Source organism: Bombina bombina, unplaced genomic scaffold (assembly GCF_027579735.1).
Source record: "Bombina bombina isolate aBomBom1 unplaced genomic scaffold, aBomBom1.pri scaffold_1387, whole genome shotgun sequence".
NCBI classification, from domain to species: domain Eukaryota; kingdom Metazoa; phylum Chordata; class Amphibia; order Anura; family Bombinatoridae; genus Bombina; species Bombina bombina.
In genome coordinates, this window is record NW_026513075.1 from 36,563 (window position 1) to 54,155 (window position 17,593).

A 17,593-nucleotide genomic window follows, 5' to 3' on the forward strand; every position below is an offset into this window, starting at 1 on the left:
GACAGCGCCCCAACCTAGTAGGCTGGCGTCTGTTGTTACAATTGTCCAGTCTGGCCTGCTGAATGGCATCCCCCTGGACAGGTGTGGCCGATGAAGCCACCATAGAAGAGAATTTCTGGTCTCTTGATTCAGATTCAGAGTAGGGGACAAATCTGAGTAATCCCCATTCCACTGACTTAGCATGCATAATTGCAGAGGTCTGAGGTGTAGGCGTGCAAAAGGTACTATGTCCATTGCCGCTACCATTAAGCCGATCACCTCCATGCATTGAGCTACTGACGGGTGTTGAATGGAATGAAGGACACGGCATGCATTTTGAAGCTTTGTTAACCTGTCCTCTGTCAGGTAAATCTTCATTTCTACAGAATCTATAAGAGTCCCCAAGAATGGAACTCTTGTGAGAGGAAAAAGAGAACTCTTCTTTTCGTTCACTTTCCATCCATGCGACCTTAGAAATGCCAGAACTAACTCTGTATGAGACTTGGCAGTTTGAAAGCTTGAAGCTTGTATTAGAATGTCGTCTAGGTATGGAGCTACCGAAATCCCTCGCGGTCTTAGTACCGCCAGAAGGGCACCCAGAACCTTTGTGAAGATTCTTGGAGCCGTAGCCAATCCGAATGGAAGAGCTACAAACTGGTAGTGCCTGTCTAAGAAGGCAAACCTTAGATACCGGTGATGATCTTTGTGGATCGGTATGTGAAGGTAAGCATCCTTTAAATCCACTGTGGTCATGTACTGACCCTCTTGGATCATGGGTAAGATTGTCCGAATAGTTTCCATTTTGAACGATGGAACTCTTAGGAATTTGTTTAGAATCTTTAAATCTAAGATTGGCCTGAAAGTTCCCTCTTTTTTGGGAACCACAAACAGGTTTGAGTAGAACCCTTGTCCTCGTTCCGACCGCGGAACCGGATGGATCACTCCCATTATTAACAGATCTTGTACGCAGCGTAGAAACGCTTCTTTCTTTATCTGGTTTGTTGACAACCTTGACAGATGAAATCTCCCTCTTGGGGGAGATAATTTGAAGTCTAGAAGGTATCCCTGAGATATGATCTCTAGTGCCCAGGGATCCTGAACATCTCTTGCCCAGGCCTGGGCGAAGAGAGAGAGTCTGCCCCCCACTAGATCCGGTCCCGGATCGGGGGCTCTCGGTTCATGCTGTCTTTGGGGCAGCAGCAGGTTTCCTGGCCTGCTTGCTCTTGTTCCAGGACTGGTTAGGCTTCCAGCCTTGCCTGTAACGAGCAACAGCTCCTTCCTGTTTTGGTGCAGTGGAGGTTGATGTTGCTCCTGTTTTGAAGTTCCGAAAGGGACGAAAATTAGACTGTCTAGCCTTAGCTTTGGCTTTGTCTTGAGGTAGGGCGTGGCCCTTACCTCCTGTAATGTCAGCGATAATCTCTTTCAAACCGGGCCCAAATAAAGACTGCCCCTTGAAAGGTATATTAAGTAATTTGGACTTAGAAGTAACATCAGCTGACCAGGATTTTAGCCACAGCGCCCTACGTGCCTGTATGGCGAATCCTGAGTTCTTAGCCGTAAGTTTGGTTAAATGTACTACGGCCTCCGAAATGAAGGAATTAGCTAGTTTAAGGACTCTAAGCCTGTCCGTAATGTCGTCTAGCGTAGATGAACTAAGGTTCTCTTCAAGCGACTCAATCCAAAATGCTGCCGCAGCCGTAATCGGCGCGATACATGCAAGGGGTTGTAATATAAAACCTTGTTGAACAAACATTTTCTTAAGGTAACCCTCTAATTTTTTATCCATTGGATCTGAGAAAGCACAGCTATCCTCCACCGGGATAGTGGTACGCTTAGCTAAAGTAGAAACTGCTCCCTCCACCTTGGGGACCGTTTGCCATAAGTCCCGAGTGGTGGCGTCTATTGGAAACATCTTTCTAAATATTGGAGGGGGTGAGAACGGCACACCGGGTCTATCCCACTCCTTAGTAACAATTTCAGTTAGTCTCTTAGGTATAGGAAAAACGTCAGTACTCGCCGGTACCGCAAAGTATTTATCCAACCTACACAGTTTCTCTGGTATTGCAACGGTGTTACAATCGTTGAGAGCTGCTAAGACCTCCCCTAGTAATACACGGAGGTTCTCCAATTTAAATTTAAAATTTGAAATATCTGAGTCCAATCTGTTTGGATCAGAACCGTCACCCACAGAATGAAGCTCTCCGTCCTCATGCTCTGCGAGCTGTGACGCAGTATCAGACATGGCCCTAGCATTGTCAGCGCACTCTGTTCTCACCCCAGAGTGATCACGCTTGCCTCTTAGTTCTGGTAATTTAGACAAAACTTCAGTCATAACAGTAGCCATATCTTGTAATGTTATCTGTAATGGCCGCCCAGATGTACTAGGCGCCAAAATATCACGCACCTCCCGGGCGGGAGATGCAGGTACTGCCGCGTGAGGCGAGTTAGTCGGCATAACTCTCCCCTCGCTGTTTGGTGAAATTTGTTCACATTGTACAGATTGACTTTTATTTAAAGTAGCATCAATACAGTTAGTACATAAATTTCTATTGGGCTCCACCTTGGCATTGGAACAAATGACACAGATATCTTCCTCTGAGTCAGACATGTTTAACACACTAGCAAAAAACTTACAACTTGGTTATAATCTTTTTTAGCAAAAAACGTACTGTGCCTCAAAGAGGTACTAACGATTAAATGACAGTTGAAATAATGAACTGAAAAACAGTTATAGCATCAAACTTTAAAACAACAAAACTTTTAGCAAAGGTTTGTTCCCATTAGTAAAATAACAATAATTAAATTTGACATAAAAAATACAAAGCAACGTTTTTATTCACAGTCACTATAAGAATTCTCACAGCTCTGCTGAGAGAATTTACCTCCCTTCAAAGAAGTTTGAGGACCCCTGAGATCTATCAGAGATGAACCGGATCATGCAGGAAATATAAAAGTAACTGACTGGTATTTTTTGATGCGTAGCAAAGAGCGCCAAAAACGGCCCCTCCCTCTCCCACACAGCAGTGAAGAGAAACGAAACTGTCACAATTAAAGCAAAAAAACTGCCAAGTGGAAAATAATGCCCAAATATTTATTCACACAGTACCTCAGCAATGTAAACGATTCTACATTCCAGCAAAAACGTTTAACATGATAAATAGTTATTAAAAAGGATTAGTGACCTTTAACAGAGTAGTTCCGGTGAAATACCATCCCCAGAATACTGAAGTGTATACATACATGTCATTTTAACGGTATGGCAGGATTTTTTCATCAATTCCATTCAGAAAATAAAAACTGCTACATACCTCAATGCAGATTCATCTGCCCGCTGTCCCCTGATCTGAAGCCTTTACCTCCCTCAGATGGCCGAGAACAGCAATATGATCTTAACTACTCCGGTTAAAATCATAGTAAAAAACTCTGACAGATTCTTCCTCAAACTCTGCCAGAGTAGTAATAACACGCTCCGGTGCTATTTTAAAATAACAAACTTTTGATTGAAGTCATAAAAACTAAGTATAATCACCATAGTCCTCTCACACATCCTATCTAGTCGTTGGGTGCAAGAGAATGACTGGGACTGACGTAGAGGGGAGGAGCTATATGCAGCTCTGCTGGGTGAATCCTCTTGCATTTCCTGTTGGGGAGGAGTTATATCCCAGAAGTAATGATGACCCGTGGACTGATCACACATAACAGAAGAAAAATTCTCTTCCCCAACTGGTTATCCAGATCATAGCTCATACATTTCATTTTAACACATAAACATTAATCCAAATTGCATCATGATCTTACTCCCTTTGAAAGATTATGTACTCAACCAACACCACCAAGACACACTGTTTCCATTCCGTATAAAATACTCCTAACCCCAGACGAGCAGACACTACCTTCATATGTATGGGCCTGGTGTACAGAAATAGGCACGGAACCTGAACTTAAACTATGGCAAAGGTCTTTTCAAACAGCGACCAAAGCTTCAGCATCCGCTACCATACAAGAAGTTAATTTCAAATTCTTAAGCTGCTGGTACCTAACCCCCTCCAGGCTACATAACACCATCCCACACATTAAATTTTGGGGTGGCTGTTGTCAAAGAGGCTCCATGCACCACATTTCTGGAAAGAAGTATTCAACTCCATGTCCACAGTTCTCGACACCACAATAACACTGAGTATTCACACACTCCTATTTTTGGAAATACCTAAACTGTAAAACAACATCAAAACATAATGATCAATAGTGCCAAAAAATTGATTCCTAAATAATGGAAATCCAGCACTCCCTCTTCTTTACAAGAGTGGCATTCACAAACTTCTGACTTACTACAACTAGAACGCTATCGTTACTTACAAACAGACAAATTAGAATACTATCAGGAGATGCTGGGCCTGTGGAGCGGCTTCAAACTCTAAAGTAACCCGGAATCTGTGGCGGGTGGCAGGTACCATTACCAATCCCAAAATTACCCCTATTTGTTTATTGACTCCCTCCTCCCCTACTCCTCCTCACTATCCAAATGGATAAAGTATTTTATTATACCCACTTTTCCCCACCTCACTTGATTCACATCCCCCCTTTCTGCTATATTATTTAAGAAATAAAAATAATGTACAATAGTATTCTTATTTACCTTTGAACTGAAAAGCTAATACTAACTCAATGGAACACGGCCTAATGATGTAATTTGCACCCTATATAACTTGTATCATACAACTAACTATCTCGAATGTATTTTCTTTTGACTTTATATTATTTCTGTAACACTGAATACATTAATTAAAATTTGACAACCAAAAAAAAAGAAAGTCTTCTTTCATAGTATATTTTTTGGAATATCAACTTTGCCACCAACAATGGGCCAGATTACATTGCTCGATATTTGCGCTCCACTCGTAATACCAGCGCACACAATTGTGCGCTGGTATTTCAAGTGCAGCACAATGCGAACGTGAGCTTGCATTGCTAGGAAGTTTTGCGCTCAATAGAGCGCACTTCTCTAAGTTCCAATGGGAGCCTTGTTCTCATGCTGTGAAACACGGCATGAGAACTAGCGCAGCGAAGGGGTTAAGTCACTCAGCAATGGACAGCAAATATTAATATATATGAATATTAATGTGTGTATTTACACATATGTATATATTCATATACATATATATTTACAGGGAGCACACAGTTCCCATAGACCACAATGTAAAGGCACTTTTTGGTGCCTTTTTTTTTTTTTTTATATAACACCCCACACACTTTTAACCCCTTAAAAAAAGATTTAATAATGCACACTACATTAAATTTTGGGGGCAATTGGGGGTTTAACATTAACCAGAGGTCTGACCTCTGAGTCTGACCACTTGTAATTTTGCCCAATATGTTTTTGAAAACTACTAGCGAGGCCCATACTTAAAATTCTGCAGTGGAACTTTACAAATATTGTGCAATGAAAACCATTGATGGAGTGTCACCTAGAGGAGGTAATAGGTAGAGATTGTTGGAAAAGAAAGAACTTTTGGATATTTAAATTAAAAACCTCTTGGTTTAAAACAGAAATGGGACATTAGCTATTTTATGGAATACGTTAGAACCAACAGAATATATTGTTATAGTCACGTGTGTTGTCATCATATTTTGATCTTTTATACATATTAGCTGTGTCTGATACATGTTATGTGTGTAAATATTTTATTACAAAATTATGAGACATTATTGTATGTGATATTTGTTACTCCTGTTAAATTGAATTACATTGCATGTTTACCCTTGCCTTTTACCCTTTAAGCCTACTTGCTACTGAGTACTTTTATTGGATCTATGTTTATCTGGTGTATAAGGGGTTAAGATAATTTAATGGTATTTACGGAACCTGGTGGCAAGGAAGGATTTAGTCTATGAGGAAGCACCAGTGACAAATGAAACATGTTAGATTCCCACATTGTCATGTCTGCTGCATATTTAATGGATAATAAAGTAGATTTTCTTAGGGTGTGTTAAAGGTTTTTATATTCTGCTTAGGAGTAACAGCTGAACATCACCAGCTCACTACTGACTGTTCCCTTTATGGTGATCAGATCACTGAGGTTTCTGGTTAATTACTGTAAATATTATCCCATTCTGATGAAAAAAACAGGTGACATGCATGTGACGTCCTGCTTACCTCCGTGTGCATCAGAACAGTCTGAGGTTTGGTTCTCGGTCTTGTCAGACATTGTTTTGTTCAGCAACTGAATTTGTCAGATATTCTTATAATGTTTCTCCTTTACTGGCAAATGCAGTGATGTGTATTGTACGTGATCTTCACAGTAACAGCAGCCTAAACACACGAGAGAGAGAGAGAGAGAGAGAGAGATTGTCTCACATACAGATCATTGTCATAGGGGGAAAGTGTGAATTATAGTTCCACAACACTAGTATATGCGCTTTACAAACTGTCCAGGATTGAGAATTCACTCTGCTTGGTCACAAAGAAATTAAAATGAATACAACTGATTTATCCAACAGTAAACAATGATTATCAAAAAATAAATCAATACATAAATAAACTGTTCTAACAACACATATTTTATGTCACTAATTATACCCTGTGCTGAAGCAGTTTCTAATAATTTGTATATCTTTGTATTTAAGCATCAATTCCAATCCAGTCTTTTGTGAGTAAACCATACAAATTAGGTTTTTTTTTTTTGAACGTGCATGACAAACCGTATAGGAGTCATTATTTCCTTAAAGGGCCAGTATAGTCAACAGACATATTTGTCCTATCCAAAATATAAAGCATCCAATAAGCTAACAGCACATAGAGTATATTTTTAAAAATAAATGACTTTTATAAATTTTATATAGTTCTTAATCCTATATGTAAGCACTGTGACTCAGGCACTTGATAAGGAAAAGGCTGAGCTAATAGCATAGCTAACACGCCCCCTCTCCAATCAGATCAAATATGTAAATGTGCCTTGAACGGCAGCATACTTTGCACTGCAGCTGTGGGGTAGGTATATGGCACTGCTGCCTGCTGAGCTCAGCTCCAAATGCATATTATTTGCAGGGACACTGCCTGTACAGCTGCCGTTTGAGCACTCTGACTTACACTGCTGCCTGTTGAGCTCCTGTCAGGGCTGATCTCTGGTCTTGCTGCAGCATGTGTCTATCTTTACTATGGCTAGTGCACTTTTTGCTTGTCGGCCTCTCTCTGCAAGGACCACAGCATCACATGGGTTAACTAGCCAACTTGCACCTAACACATGGGACAGGGAGGACTGCACATAACAGATAGTATATTCAGCCCAGCACAGCTCCGCCCACCAACATAAATTTTACTCACTGCAGGAGAATAAAGTGAATCAGTACTGCAGGCTGTGAAATGTATTTGCCTCCGTGATTGCACACAAGAGCTCCTGGTATATTATATGTATAATTTTCCCACTTGTCTTCTTTTGTTTATACATTTATTAACTCTGCCACAAGCACTGAAAAAAACTGTGCACCGCTGAACACAGATGTGCATTTTCTGAGCACTGGCCCGTGTTCACAATAGCAGTGACGTCACCGCGGGAGGTGTGATGTGCTGCAGGGAGATAAACAGAGTAGCCGTGCGGCCAGAAGATACTGTTTGGGGTATGGAAAAGATTGTAAAAAACTGAGTTTAAAAAAAATAAAAAAATAAATATTTATGAACATAGGAAGTGATATATACTTTTTGCCCAGCACCAACATAATCAACTATGTCTGCAAATTAGTTTAAAATGTATTCTTGTTCTAGGTAAACTGTCCCTTTAACATTTCAAACACATAATATAGAACACATTTAGCATCAATTCACCTTTTTAAAAAACAAAACATAATTTATGTAAGAACTTAACTGATAAATTAATTTATTTCATGGTGATGAGAGTCCACGAGCTGTTACGTATGGGATACACATTCCTACCAGGAGGAGGCAAAGTTTCCCAAACCTCAAAGCCTATAACGCACCCACCTCACACATACCATTTAAAAAAAGCCTTGGCTTTTATAGGATGTTTTGGAAAATGAGTTAGAAAAAAACAACCTTTGGGGGCCGCGGTCGCATGATTGAGTTGCTCCTCATCTACAAGAGACAAACATATCGCTATTCCTTCAAATTATAAGGGATAAATGTTCACAGTTACAGCGCAAATACATGTGACCATTATGTTCTTGAGTGGAACCGTGTAAAGTGTTTCCAGTTTACTTTGAGACTACGGTTGGTCTTTGCTTGGTTCGCAGAGTTTTGCAGGTGCCATCTTGGAGAAATAGTGTGGCAATTTTTATATACTACCACAGGCCCTGCTGAAACCAATCTACTGTTACCTAAGTAAATATGCTCATTCTGGAGCAACCAGCAGACAAAGAATTATAAAGTTATAGAAAGGAGGAGGCTTTCCCTTTGTCCAAGGTACAACCATACCGGTGAGCCTGCAAAATAATAATGGCGACTTACTCTGTCAATCATCAAAGAGCTGCGCTACCTACTTGATAGATTAATGCTGCACTAGCTGAAACTTTATACATAACATCCGTTCAGGAGGACGCCCAGATTACTACACCTGCTATCCCTTCCGACCGGGCTCCGGTAGAATGCCAGGGTGGTGGCGCTTTGGGGCCCCAGCGCTCACTACTCTTTACGCCGGGACCTCAAAGGGACCCAGGAGGTCTGCATTTAAATTTGCAGTCTAAACAGCGGAGCAGCGATCTAACAACTCAGGTTTGGAATGGTCCCCTTACGACTTCTCAATCCTTTCCAGGGGTGATTCAGGCGACTGGGGCTTTCATTTCCGCACCAACGAGGATCCTATCCAGCACCTATGCCCTGTTTTCAAGAGATTCTTGGCTATCAGTTATGTGTGGCCCATCATCTGCTCTCTCTTCACTTCCAGCTTTGAGGAACATCTTGAGTCATTATGAATTCCACAATAGAGCTGGCTCCTTTGGCTGTCTTTCTATGAAGATCTATCGATCTGAGTCTCTCCTGAACAGCTATATAACTATACTTTGCGGATGCCAAGCAGTCAATATATCCCTTTAGCTCCAAGGTTGCTTAGTAGTTTAACTGCTTTTATAGAGCATATATATATATATATATATATATATATATATATATTTCTACTGTTGAGTCATATGTTTACAGAATCTGGTTCCCAGTATATGTATTTGCTATTAAAGTCATTAGATAGTATGTACATCTTATTGAGTACATTTTTTTTTACAGCTAAAGCTATGCAACCCAACATAGTATACTATTATACTTTGCACGCCACAAAAATTATGCAGCACCTGTCGACCAGCCACTGAAGTATAGACGGTATCTTCCACAAGTTTAACCCCTGTATGAAGTACTCTCTCCTGTCAAACCGACCCTTATAAACACTTGTTGTAAAGTGATGCTTCCATACACACATGCATTACAGTACATTTGCTGGTAAACAACTGCTGATCCTGGGGACTCACCTTGTAGTGTCAAGTGCTCAAAATCCTCTCCCGTAACAGCTCTGTGTGTTTACAATGGCATAGAAGGCGAGCGGTGAAGTGGATCCCTACAGCACGCCAGCGTGTACTCAGCCCAGTCCGGGAATGTGTGACGTCACAATTGGGGGCGGGTGAGCCAGACAGGTTCAGGAGAGTCCACAGCCTCGAAATCCGGAGATCCAATGCGATGCAGGGGAAACTATTGCTGCTGAGTTGATATCTGTGCCTTGATCATATCCAAGGAAATCAGCAAATAAGGCAAACAGAGGCACCGGATATTTTCAACTGAAAAACGTCCTTTATTAAAGGTATGTAAGAGACAACAGGAAAAAGCTGCAAACCCTTAGGGCAAAGGTGGAGTAGTGGTTACCCACGTACCCTGATGCTGACGCGTTTCGGCTAGTGCCGTAGTCGTAGCTGAAGGGCTTAGGCACTAACTTTAATTTAAAGAAAAGGATCACCTGTGATAGGTTAAAACTTATACTACGTGGGTAAAACACACCTCCACCTGCAAATTTTGTATCTGCCCATATTCTGGATGTCAACACCTTAATATTCAGCACTTGGTATAATATACACATATATATATATAAACAGCAAAAATATAACATAAACTGTTCCTGTTATATATTTAGATAAGGAAAAGTGCACACATACACAGCATAAACGATGCTTTCCAAAAAATACTATTATGTGTATAAAGCCCTATTAGGCTTCCTAACAACAATTCCATAATTTTAATGCATCCCTATGTGTGCCATGTGCTGCATAAGGGGGATAGAGGGGTTAAATCCTACATTTTAGTTAGTTTTTAATACTGCTGTATTAAATATTTGAACACTAGAGGGACTAAGGAATGGGCAAATTTTGTTATATTTTTGCTGTTTATATATATATGTGTGTATATTATACCAAGAGTTAATTTTTTGAATAGCACTTAAATTATGATCCAGATAAACAGTGGCAGTTAAACGTTAATCAGGTCTCCGCTATAGAAGAGACCTTTCTGTAGTTTAGTATGATTACTATTTTTATTTTGCCAACTTGTTGACCTCCTAGATAATAGGAGTTGTTTTTAGGAGCCTACCCTTACCTTTTTCTTTGAAAGAGTTAATACTCTAAGGTATAAGCGGTATATAGAGATTTAAATTACCTAATGCTGTGGTTTTTTCCTTTTGCATAAAACAAAGTATTTTCTTACAAAAACAAACCTTTGTAGGGGTTAAATCAATATATCATTTATATCGGTTGCTAATATATAGATACAGTATCACTGGTTCATATTTGTGAGTCAGAATTTGTTATTATAATAACTACAATCTTTGCAACAATAGATAAACAATTTTGATGATAACAACCCTATTTTGGTTTTAAACAACAGTGGAGACACAATTGGTGCAAACCTGTAAACACACAGCTACTTATTTTATTAGCCTTAAAGGCATATACCACACCTTATGACTATTAACGGTATTTGCTAACAACCACTTAGGACCTCTCTCATATGAGAGTTAAATTGCAACATTTTAAACTAAAAGCCAAACTACATTGTAACTATAATCGTTTTGCATAAGATTGAACTACCAGTATATTTATACGTCGTGCCCTTGAAACTAATTAACAAACTTATATCCAAGTACACGAATGCATACATTTGATTTGCTTGCAATGCTGTGGTGCTTTTTGTGAAGGCTAACAAACAAATCAGACATTTCATTTTTTCTGCCTACATTAATTTGGGTAACTCCAAGAGTCAATTATTTGAACAGACACACATATATTATATGTATCTCTTGTGAGTAATAAATTACAATATAATCAGTGCATTCTAGATAATTTCATTATCTGAGTTTCAGCAAGTTTTAACAGTATGTGTGTGTGTGCATGCGTACCAGTCCTGCTGGACTTTTATTTTTTCTCCCAATAAAGTTATTTAGCGTAAATGAGTATGCCTGTGATATTTGACAATATTTGAACCTTTTTCTGTCAATCTATGAATATTTATAAAAGTGGGTTGGAAGTATTTAACTAGTCCAGCAGCCTGCAGTTTTTTCTTTGTGCTGCAAATCTTTTTCCATCTCTCTGTACATTCTGATGTATACTACTGCTTCAGGTTCTGGAATTTAAGGGTTTAAAATAATAAGAAATAATTTGGATTTATCCCTTAAATTTTGATTTAAAAACCCACTCAACTTTCCCTCACCCTTTCTACTCTAAAATATTCCAATACATATTAACCCTTTCGTGAATGGGCTAAAAAGTCTACATCGGAACAGCGTTCCGATGTAGACAAATTGAAATCACTCAATCGTGCAAACGATCGTGAGATTTCAATTATGGGATCGGGTCTGGGGGGGCGTCCCTATGACTCTAGGAACGCCTTCCAGACCGCGATTAAATCCTGCAAGCGCAGTAGGCTTCAGGACAGCCGTTAGCTATGACGTTGTATTCCGTCATAACGGCTTTAAAGCCCAGTGCCGTTGTGACGGAATACAACAGCATAACGGCGTGAAAAGGTTAAACTCACCGTTTTATTGTATTAATAGATCCTATAAGTTATCGTGTACAGTGTGAACTAGATTTTTTTTTTTTATTCTAGAGAATGCTGATGCTTCTTATACTGTTTGCATATATGAAACCTTTAGCAATCATCACTGTTATAAAAAATAAGAAAAAAATAGAGGTTTAGATTATTTTTTTTTGTAGATCTTCTTGTAATACCTGACGTGTACTCTGTTATAGTTAACTTCAACTAAATGCATTGTTTGTACCTGTATTGACAATATCATCTATGTATGGATCTACTTTACCTGTACTTTTGTATATTTACCTCAATAAACATATTAAATAAAATATGGCTGGTCTAAGGACATAACCAGTATGTAAATAGGCCCTCCTAAGATAAGATTCAAGTTTCCTTTCTAAAGGGTCTTTGAAAGAAGTACTATCTTCCAAAGAAATAGTAGTACGTTTAGCTAGAAAAGAAATGGCCCCATCAATCTTAGTGATAGTTTCCCAAAGCTCTAGTTTAGCAGTAGGTAGAGGATACAATTTTTTAAACCTTGAAGAAGGGTTAAAAGAGGAACCTGGTCTAGACCATTCCTTAGCAATCATATCAGACACAACATCAGGAACAGGAAAAATCTCAGGGAGATTAACCATAGTTTTAAAGGGATAATAAACCCACATTTTTTCTTTCATGATTTAGATAGAGCATGACATTTTAAGCAACTTTCTAATTTACTCCTATTATCAATTTTTCTTTGTTCACTTGCTATCTTTATTTAAAAAGCAGGAATGTAAAGCTTAGCAGCCAGCCCATTTTAGGTTCAGCACCATGTATAGTGCTTGCTTATTAGTAGCTGACATTTAGCCACCAATAAGCAAGCATAACCCAAGTTCTCAACCAAAAATGGGCCTGCTCCTAAGTCCCAAGCATCTGTAAGGTATGCCATCAAGATTCATAAAATAGATTTTTAGAGGAACCTTTAAAAACTTTTCCAACCCCTTAATAATAACAAAAGTTATTACATAAAGTAAAAATAATGCCTGTCCCTGGGCTGTATATATAGGGTGACCATATTACCGCTTTAAAAAGGGACACACATGAAAAATACATATATCAGGGCTGTTTTAAGAAATGTTTTGTATAAGAACCCTGACATATGTATTTTTCATATGTGTCCCTTCTTAAAGCGGCAATATGGTCAGCCTATGTATATAAAACATTAATATAACAAGCTTAAACATAAGTGCCCATCCAAAGTTATGAGTGTCTTTAGTATTGAAAATATACTTACCTTTTGATTGTAGACACTCGCCCACTGAAAGCAGACAGCCAAACAAACCAGTACTGAAACATATCAGCAGAGATAATAGAATAGTAGTATAATGTTGATCTGGAAAGGGAGGCAAAAGATTAATCCCTGCGACCGAATTTACAGAGAGTCCATGAAAGATTTCCTGTGAGGCGAAAAACATGATGTCATAAGGCAGTACTTCCTATACTTCCCTCTGACAAGCACTGTATTCTGAGGGGAACTGGGCTTCAATATGCTCTGAAGCACCTTTCACAGAAGAAATCAAGCACATCATGATACAACCACCTTCAAAAAAGGCAACGGTTAAACTGAGGTATGTGTCAGGTGGATGGGGTATTTATAGGCTTTGAGGTTTAGGAAACTTTTCCACCTCCTGGTAGGAATGTATATCCCATACGTAACAGCTTGTGGACTCTCGCCACCTATATGAAAGAAAAGAAGATTCAATAGAATTTAAAATAATTTTTTTAACTAATCAAAATTCTACATTCACAAAGGGGCGAGTCGTTCATTTTGAGAATGTTTGTACTCACGTGTTAGTGTATGGCAGCAGCTGAGCACAGCCCCCCAACGACACTGTGTGTGTATTACTGGTATCCAGTTGGTTAAATCTCTAATATCTGTGTAATAAAAAATGTAAGTGGTTTATTAGTTACTAGTATCGTAACCCAACACATTAAATTGGTACTGTTTGTATATATATCAGGGGTGAACCTTTATGAGAGCATGTGTCAAAATTAGTGACAACCCGTTAAAAAGCAATATCTTGTTGTCCATACACCATTTTATACTACACTGCAGTGGGGCAGCAGTATGTAGGGGAGGGGGGAAATAACTAAGCCTTTATTATTTATTTTTCTCACTGCCACCAATACCTTCATCTTCTGCAGCACATCAGGCTTTGTGGTTAGTTTTGCAGTACATTGTCTAGTTATTGGCACTACACTGCAAAACAAAATGCTGATGTACTGCAGGGGGTGTAGCAGACATTGGTGCCTGTGTACATAAAACATTTTTATTTAAGCTTTATTTAATTAATAATTTATTTTTGTTATGAATGTCACCAGTCATCTACAACCCCTATATCTGTCTCACCCACATACCTTATATACAGACACTTAACCCTATAGAGAGATCCATCTGCCTCAGATGCACTACCCCCTCCTATAGCACCTCATGTAGAGATATACTGTACTATAGAGATGTTCATGTGTCTATAAAACACACCCGCCAGCAACTTGTATGTAAACATGTAACACAAGGTTCCCTTTGCCTCACACACACAACCCCCCCTCCCCAGTATAAAGAGGTTCCTCTGCCTCACACACAACCTTTCCCCAGTGCCTTATATACATATATATAAAATTCTAGAGAGGATCCCTCAGAATCACACATATAGCCTAACCCCAGTTCCTTATATACAGATATAGAGAGAGGATCCCTGTGCCTGTCAAACAGCCCACTCCCTTATATGCAGATATATAATATTATAGAGAGGTTTCCTCTGCCTCACATACACAGCCTCCTACCCAGATCCTTGTATAAAGATATAGGTAAAATATTTTTTTTAAGTAAAATAATGCTGTATGGAAAATAATTTAGAACGCGATTTTTACCGATGTACCTCTTTACACACTGCGGTACCTTATACACTTATTTCGACACCCAAGCGCTTATAATAACCTAAATAAAACCATAACAGCTCGCTCCTAATTAGCTTAAGGACAAAGGATTGTAGAGTACCCTCTTTACCGTTGGCCGCAGCACTCACGTGACTTATGACATAACGGGTCCTTTAGATAGATGGGAACTAGCTGCTACTGTCACTCAGATAACTGTGAACACGATCAAAGCTCTATTTCTATACAGGTAAATACCTGCGTATACTGTACTAAAGAGGGTGTGTGAGACTGTGTATGTACTGATGAGGCAGCAGGTACGGATGTGTTTGTCAGAGGGAGTCTTGGGAGTTGAGAGGGGAGGGAGCTTCTCTTCATTATATATATCTATGTTATATAAGGAAGGAACTGGGGAGATGGCTTTGTGTGAGGCAGATGAACCTACCTATAATAAACCTTTCTATAATATATATCTGTATGTAAGATATTTCTCTATAATATATATCTGTATATAAGATACTTCTAAGGGTGTGTGTATGTGATGCAGAGGAAACCTCTCTAATATTACATATCTATGTTACAGTATTGGACTGGGTGATGCGTGTAAGGCAGAGGGCGCTTCTCTATTATATGATGATATATCTGTATATAAGGTACTGGGGTAGGGTGCTGTGTGAGGCAGAGGGAACCGCTCTATATTATATATTTGTTTATAAAGTACTGGGGAGGGGGACTATGTGTGAGAGGCAGAGGGAGCTTCTCTATTATATGATATATCTGTATATAAGGTACTGGGGAGGGGGCTGTGTGTGATGCAGAGGGAACCTCTCTATAATATATCTGTATATATAGTACTGGGTAGGGTGCTGTGTGAGGCAGAGGGAACCGCTCTATTATATTAAAGGCCAAGTGTGTTTGTCCGAAGCAGTCATGCGCAGTAGAGACAGCACGAGGACAAACACACCTGGCCTTATCTGACATGCTGTTGCATTGAAAGTGGGCGTGGCCGATGGGAACATGGGCGTGGTCAGGGGTGATGGGGGTATGGCCGGGCGCGGTCGGCGCGATAGAGGGGAGAGAAATAGAAAGAGAGGGGGAGAGACAAAAAGAGATAGGGAAGAGCAGAAGAGCGGGGGAGAGAGAGCAAAATAGAGGGAAGAGAGAGAAAAAGAGAGAGGGAGAGAGAGCAATAGAGAGGGGGAGAGAGCAAAAGAGAGGGATGGAGAGAGAGAGCAAAAGCGAGGGATGGAGAGAGCAAAAGAGAGGGATGGAGAGAGAGAGCAAAAGAGAGTAATGGAGAGAGAGAGAGCAAAAGAGAGGGGAGAGAGAGAGAGCAAAAGAGAGGGGCGAGAGAGAGAGCAAAAGAGAGGGTGGAGAGAGAGAGAGCAAAAGAGAGGGGGGAGAGAGAGAGCAAAAGAGAGCGGGGAGAGAGAGAGCAAAAGAGAGGGGGGAGAGAGAGCAAAAGAGAGGGATAGAGAGAGAGCAAAAGAGAGGGGGAGAGAGAGAGCTCAGAAGAGGGAGGGAGAGAGCCCAAAAGAGAGGGGGAGAGAGAGAGCACAAAAGAGAGGGGGTGGGAGAGAGTTCAAAAGAGGGGGGGGAGAGAGAGGGAGCAAAAGAGAGGGGGATAGAGGGAGCAAAAGAGAGAGGGAGCAAAAGAGCAATAGAGAGGGATGGAGAGAGAGAGAGCAATAGAGAGGGATGGAGAGAGAGAGCAAAAGAGAGAGCAAAAGAGAGGGGAGAGAGAGCAAAAGAGGGAGGGGAGAGAGCAAAAGAGAGGGATGGAGAGAGAGAGCAAAAGAGAGAGGGAGAGAGCCCAAAAGAGAGGGGATAGAGAGAACGCAAAAGAGGGGGGAGAGAGGGGGGAGAGAGGAAAAGAGAGGGGGAGAAAGGGAGCAAAAGAGAGGGGGAGAGAGGGAGCAAAAGAGAGGGGGGAGAGAGGGAGCAAAAGAGAGGGGGGAGAGAGGGAGCAAAAGAGAGGGGGGGAGAGAGTGTGCAAAAGAGAGGGGGGAGAGAGAGAGCGCAAAAGAGAGGGGGGAGAGAGAGAGCGCAAAAGAGAGGGGGGAGAGAGAGAGCGCAAAAGAGAGGGGGAGAGAGAGAGTGCAAAAGAGGGGGGGGGGAGAGAGAGCGCAAAAGAGAGGGGGGGAGAGAGAGAGCGCAAAAGAGAGGGGGGAGAGAGAGCGCAAAAGAGAGGGGGGGAGAGAGAGCGCAAAAGAGAGGGGGGAGAGAGAGCGCAAAAGAGAGGGGGGAGAGAGCGCAAAAGAGAGGGGGGAGAGAGAGTGCAAAAGAGAGGGGGAGAGAGAGAGTGCAAAAGAGAGGGGGGGGAGTGAGAGAGCATGAAAGAGAGGGGGGAGAGAGAGAGCGCAAAAGAGAGGGTGAGAGAGCGCAAAAGAGAGGGGGGAGAGAGAGCGCAAAAAGAGACGGGGGAGAGAGCGCAAAAGAGAGGGGGGAGAGAGAGCGCAAAAGAGAGGGGGGAGAGAGAGAGAGCGCAAAAAAGAGAAGGGGGAGAGAGCGCAAAAGAGAGGGGGGGAGAGAGAGCGCAAAAGAGAGGGGGGGGAGAGAGCGCGCAAAACAGAGGGGGGGAGAGAGCGCGTAAAAGAGAGAGGGGGAGAGCGCGTAAAAGAGAGAGGGGGAGAGAGCGCAAAAGAGAGGGGGAGAGAGCGCAAAAGAGAGGGGGAGAGAGAGGCGCAAAAA

The 17,593-nt window shown here is 40.9% G+C and overlaps 1 long non-coding RNA gene across 1 annotated transcript in view; it reads right to left on the reverse strand.

Moving 5' to 3' along the window:
- The window catches only part of LOC128644697 (uncharacterized), a 36,367-nt gene extending 21,371 nt beyond the window's left edge, over positions 1-14,996 (reverse strand). Inside the window, exons 1-3 of the long non-coding RNA XR_008400041.1 lie at positions 14,908-14,996; positions 13,817-13,903; positions 6,134-6,289 (exon numbers count right to left, since the gene is read on the reverse strand). This is a non-coding gene — a long non-coding RNA (uncharacterized LOC128644697). The remainder of the gene's footprint in view (positions 1-6,133; positions 6,290-13,816; positions 13,904-14,907) is intronic.
- Positions 14,997-17,593: the final 2,597 nt, after the last annotated feature.